The 6,000-nt window shown below is 37.0% G+C and overlaps 1 protein-coding gene across 3 annotated transcripts in view; it reads right to left on the reverse strand.

Moving 5' to 3' along the window:
* pot1 (protection of telomeres 1 homolog) overlaps positions 1-4,376 on the reverse strand; it is a 28,015-nt gene extending 23,639 nt beyond the window's left edge. Inside the window, exons 1-2 of one of the 3 annotated variants that reach the window (XM_043228681.1) lie at positions 4,313-4,376; positions 1,465-1,537 (exon numbers count right to left, since the gene is read on the reverse strand). The gene's annotated coding sequence lies outside the window, so the exon portion shown is untranslated. The remainder of the gene's footprint in view (positions 1-1,464; positions 1,538-4,312) is intronic. The other 2 variants (XM_043228680.1, XM_043228682.1) reach the window with 2 other exon arrangements.
* Between the last annotated feature and the right edge of the window lie 1,624 nt (positions 4,377-6,000).

Genomic DNA, 6,000 nt, shown 5'->3' on the forward strand with positions numbered 1-6,000 from the left:
TGATTATTAACACTTTATAACATGGTTCTTTGGTTAAATACATTAGTTAACATGAACTAAGAAGGAACTATACCTCTACATTATTTATTACTGTTAATTAATGTTCGTTTCAGCACTTAAAGTATTATTAAATTCACAAGCTGTTTTGTTAACATGAGTTAATGCACTGTGACCTAATATGAACTAACAATGAATTACTGTATTTTTATTAACTAACATTAACTCAACAGTGTAATAAATGTATTGTTCATTGTTCATGTTAATTAATACATTAACTAATGACACCTTATTGTAAAGTGTTACCATATAATTCAATGGGGTTTTTTTTCTATTTAAATATATTAACGTAATACTGAATTAAATTACAGTTAAAATTATAATCAAGTACATCATGTGCTTTAATGTTACTAAATATCAAATAAGTGTACTTATTTAGAGCATTACAAAATATTTAGCTATTAATTGCATTATATTTGTTTATATATATACACACTGTGTGTGTATATATGTGTGTGTATATATATATATATATATATATATATATATATATATATAAAATAAAATAACATAGATGCCGTATACATTATGAAAATATTTACAAGTATTTTTATGTATTTATATATTTATATTAATAGTTTATATTTTATATAAATATTTCATATATAAACATACCTTACTTTTTTTAAATATATACACATTTAAGTTTACGTATTTATATAAAATGTACTTTGAACTACAACTTTTATTTTGACGTTATTACAAAGCCGACTTTTTAAGTTCATTTTAAAAGTGTACTCTAAGCACACTAAAGTGGCCTTTTTTTCATTAATATTATATGATCTGCAAATAGGGCTTCTTAGATGCTTTTAACATTCAAAGTGCACACCAAGTACAATTAAGTGCACTTCCTTTTCACAAGTCTATTTCCAGTCATGGCTTTTTTGCGTGTTTGGTAATTACGAATCAATCAGAACATATCGAACGGTGACCCATTTTCTGATTTCACGATGCGAATCGCACTGAAAATGTCAGCGCAGACATCTGCTCCTCTAAACGGGACATGAAGAGGAGCAGAGCAAGCTGGAAGCGGAACCAATGGACTTCAAAACTGTCGGCTAAGCCTCAACTCTCCTGGCAAAACAATTCTGGACTCGCTTTGAATACCACCTGACTAGCGCCTCCAGGTAATCTGAGTCTGAGACCCCCGGGGCGAGGGTGTACTAAACGGAGAGGTCATACGAGTAAGAGTGTCTCCGTCTTCACTGACCTTGAAGAGTGTTTTTTAAATACACTTAAAATGAAAACCACGGGTGAATGGAAAGTCCACCTCTGACACGACCTCTAACTGCGACAAAAAGTCAATAAACCGAGCAATGTACCGTTTACACTTCACTGAGAGCCCGCTGGATGAATCTCAGCGTTGTTTAAAAGAGTTGAAATTAACACCGTCGCGTGTCTCCTCACCTTTAATCCAGAATTAAAGCGTGACAATCATAGGTGACTGAACCGATTTTCGCAATCCAGCTATCAGACTGTCCTTGAAAAAAAAAACAAAAGAACACTTATTTAGACATCTTGGCACTGCGGATACATTTCTTTCACGTTTTGATCCAGCTGCGCTATTCGCCCCCAGACGACGTACGGAAGACATCATTACACAGGGCATCAGGATGAACCGTAGTGATGTTGTTAGCGCTTATGAATATTCCTACGCATTTCTCCCAGGCACTCCAAAAAGGAAATTGAAACCTCCGAAGTGGAACGAAAAGGAACTAAGCCTGCGCAAAGTGAATTAGGCTTTACTGTTAAAAGCACAGAATTCAGGAAAAGAAAGAAAAATCAATACATGGTGTGTCTAATTAATTCCTGAAGGGATTTCTCAACTCCAAACAAGAATTAATTAGCCCAGACATCACGTTTTTTTCACCCCCCTCCCACCCTTTACCAAAAGCAGGACCTCGAAACACTCACTCCAGGACTCAACACAAATACCACAAGCATCACAGTAACACACAACCATCCTGAATGATCTGAACGATGTGCTCGCTGGACGACAGAAACTAGATCGCGTCTTCTGAAGGAAGCGTAATGCAGTTTTCTCCTTTCTCCAGACGTCGGTTTACTGAACTATTCAGCCGAGATCTAGCGATTTCTGTTAAGTTTGGCCAAAAAAAAAAACCACCCACTTAGTCAGGCAGAGCTGTCTGACAGGCAGCAAACCGGAGGTCATTTCATCGCTGCTTGATGCATTTATCTGTAATGGTTTGCCAAAAATAAAAACAGCAATTTCAAATGTGAAGAAAATGTAGGATTTTTTTAAATAAATCCACGAAATTAGCACTGGACAAATAGCGAAGGGGAAACTCTGCATAAAAAAAAGGCACAGTAGGTTTTAAGTACAGGGAGAAAATAATAGTTGTAAATGCTCCTAAAACTACATTTAAGCATCCCAGTATTGTAATGCCCAGTAATATACTATACTAATATACTAAATGTGCATAAATGTAGATAAAAATACAAATAAATATTTCACATTACTATAATTTGCATCACCACAAAAATATTAATATTTAAATAATGATTAAATAAATATGATTAAAATTATTTATAGTTTAATAGTTAATATTCTAACCTAGATTGAAAAAAAACAATTTTAAATAAAGTGTTGTTTACTTAATTCTTTTATATAAAAGCTAACCAAAATTATGATTTTTTTTTTTAAATGTAATTTCTACAGAGAAGAGACTTGGATTTTAGGCCTGTCACAGTAACGACTTTTTGTTGTGCAATATTTTGCCTTAACTGCGATAAGTGATATGATTGTCATTTTAAGACCATGTTATGTCACTGAATCATAAGATAACAGCATAAAAAAAGGCACAAGTGGAATGCAAAACACTTTTTTATGTTATTGTGATTTTTGCTATTGCTCTTTTCTATGACAGTGGAAACATTCTGTCTCATGAACAGCTTATGCATTTTTACAACTTCCACTTCGCTTCAACAATTTCAAGTTCCAAAATTATTACAGGGGTTGATACAGTTCATAAATAGTCATCTAACTTTTGGAAGCAATGAAAGGATACTTAATAGATGGCTTTTTTTATTGTTTAGTTCCCCCACTTATTTCGTCCTAAGAATAATTTATATATATATCTCTCTTAAATGCACACAAAGAGTCAATGTCAATCTTAAATCTTTTCATAATACCATAACTGAAAAGTGCCTTTCATTTCTCCATATCAGATTCTTTTAGCTTTTCCCATCAACTTATTTTTTCGTCAATTGCCCTTTACAGACTACCAAAAGGACAAACATTTTATTTGTAATGCCCAAAAATTGGCTTGTGCAAAAAAAACGTCCAAAGATAGGAGCACTGCTGTGCACGACAACTCTAATATCTCTGGCCTGGACAAACAAAACTTCCGCACACGTACGGCTCTCTGCTGTGTTTAAATGGGTATATTGGAGAGTAAAAAACAGCAGCGCGCTTCAGGAGCATGGTAATGTGACCCTGTGAGCTCCTGTTAACAAAACGCTTCAGTAATAATGCCAACATCACAACAGCTAATGTTAGAGGAAACAGGTCCTCGGGCGCATTCACCACAGATGCAGGCTCACGCTAAACGATAATGACAACGAGAGAGAGAGAGAGAGAGAGAGAGAGAGAGAGAGAGAGAGAGAGAGAGAGAGAGAGAGAGAGAGAGTGTGTGTGTGTGTGTGTGTGTGTGTGTGTGTGAGTGAGAGAGAGTGGAGAGACTTTAGATTGTGAGAGCTGAAGATGTGTGTGAGAGAGACTTTATTTCAATGAATCTGTGGCGAAGCAAAGGTTGTTTAGCTGCAATGACTGTTGGCCTTTATGTAATTGAGTTTATACATTGACATTTATGCAGAACAGCGGTTTCCATTAATATCATCGGCAGAGGCATCACACGAGCCATCAAACTGAAATCATATCGCCAGCGTTTAACTTTGCGCACTTCAGTAAACATTATCACTCAACCAGGTTTCCGAGTCTACATGTTAAAGACTCCCGAGGCCATTTAACGCACCTCACGTATCATAAAGATACGTTTCACTGCACTTGTTAATGGCACTCAAATGCAGCCGCGTTTATTTCTGCAGCTCCGTAAGAACGTGCTTGAACGGGGGTAAACAACTAAGTTAGCCGCTCTTGCTAACTTCCCGCTAAAGTTCTCGGCGCAAGCTGTCTAGCGCGTTTATCTCGCATCTACATCTGCGTTCACGCATCCCGATATTTTCTATCCCTCGGCTTGAGAAACACTGCGTTCGTCCGACATGTCAAACTCACCGCACGCTGTTTTAGCTTCCTCCTCCCGAAGGTTTGAATAGGCGCGTACTGTACCGGATGTTACGTCACTGGTTGACGTATTAAAAAACCCCGCGGAAATCACACCGTTCCTTCAGACAATAGCGTTTTTTTTCTTTTACTGAAGCATGAAATACAAAATCTATCCCACAATACATATCGTTATTTAAAATATTTTACTAAACATATAAAAACATAGCAATAAACAAACAAGTTTAACAAAATTACATAGACTGAACTAGAAAAATTCCAAATTTCTATTTTGAAAATCTAGTCTAATCTAATCAGTTCTTTATGATTCGTATGACATCCTCTGACATTCAATATTGCTTCTGTTTATGATTATTTATGTAATGTATCCGAAGCTCATCTGTTCTGATATTTAACCATGTTTCAGTGTATTTGTTGGCACTTGGCCGTGGAGAGTTGAGTCCTGTGCTAAAGCTGCTCTAGGACGTCGCCTCTGGTTACTTTCCTGGCATGGATGCGTCGAAACTCAAAGATACTGTGAAATCCTTTAAAATGTCAGCCCTCCAGCGCCCCACCTGCTTGATACCGATTCAGGTCCCTCCGTATCCCGCAGGATCCTGTGACAGGATACCTCTATGAGTGAGCCAAGATTCTCCGAGATCTTCCTCCACTATGTCTGCCTGCTCGATACTAAATGAAGATTGTGTAAGTGCATGCAATACGATGCTCGGTTTGACTGATTCAAGACCACGATCCTGTTAGATTTTGGACTTGAGGGGCTGCCATTAATGAGGCACGAATAATGTGTAAATCAGTCTCTTTTCCAGAGCACTAATCCAATTTTTTCATCCGATGTGTTTGTAATTTACACCTTTTCGTGACCAGGCATGCTTGTAAAATAACATTTGCAGCGACACACGCAAGAGAATATGGATGCATTATCTAAATTCTTTTAAAAGAGATGATAAAGCAAATTGAAATTGGCATGCAAAGTACAGAGTTTACAGTAATGTATCATGTACGCATTTAGTGTTCGTATTACAAATGTGCATCACTATATGCAAATGTACAAGCTTATTCATTGCTTATATGAATAATGAAAAGATGAGTTAGCGTCTTCATCAAAAGAGATCTGGAGAAATGTTTCATTACATCATTTGCTCACAAACAGATCCTCTGCAGTCAATGGGTGCCGTCGGAAATGACATAAATTCACCAGACATCAACTGATGGACTGGAGCGGTGTGGATTACTTGTGGATCACTGTGATGTTTTTATCAGCAGTTTGGACTCATTATGACGGCACCCGTTCACTGCAGAGGATCCGTCGTCGAGCAAACAATATAATGCTCAATTTTTCTATGCTCTTACAAAGTAACAAGCTCATCTAGGATGACCTGAAGGTAAGTAAACTTTCCGTAAATGTCTATTTTGGGATGAATCATTCTTTTAAAACTTTTCAGTAACTACAGTATTCTTGTTTTAGGTGATAGGCCTGGCTCCTAGGGACACACTTTCACACAGAATTTAGCTACAACCCCAATCAAACACCTCTGAACCAGCTAATCAAGGTTTTCAGGATCACTTGACTAGTCACGGGGATCAGGTGTGCTGAAGCGGTTCGGAAAAAAAAACTTTGCAGGGCAGACGGCCCTCAGGTGCAGGGTTCAAAAGCAAGGTTTTAGGGTTCATTACTTTTA

Source organism: Puntigrus tetrazona, chromosome 25, assembly GCF_018831695.1.
Source record: "Puntigrus tetrazona isolate hp1 chromosome 25, ASM1883169v1, whole genome shotgun sequence".
Taxonomy (NCBI): Eukaryota; Metazoa; Chordata; class Actinopteri; order Cypriniformes; family Cyprinidae; genus Puntigrus; species Puntigrus tetrazona.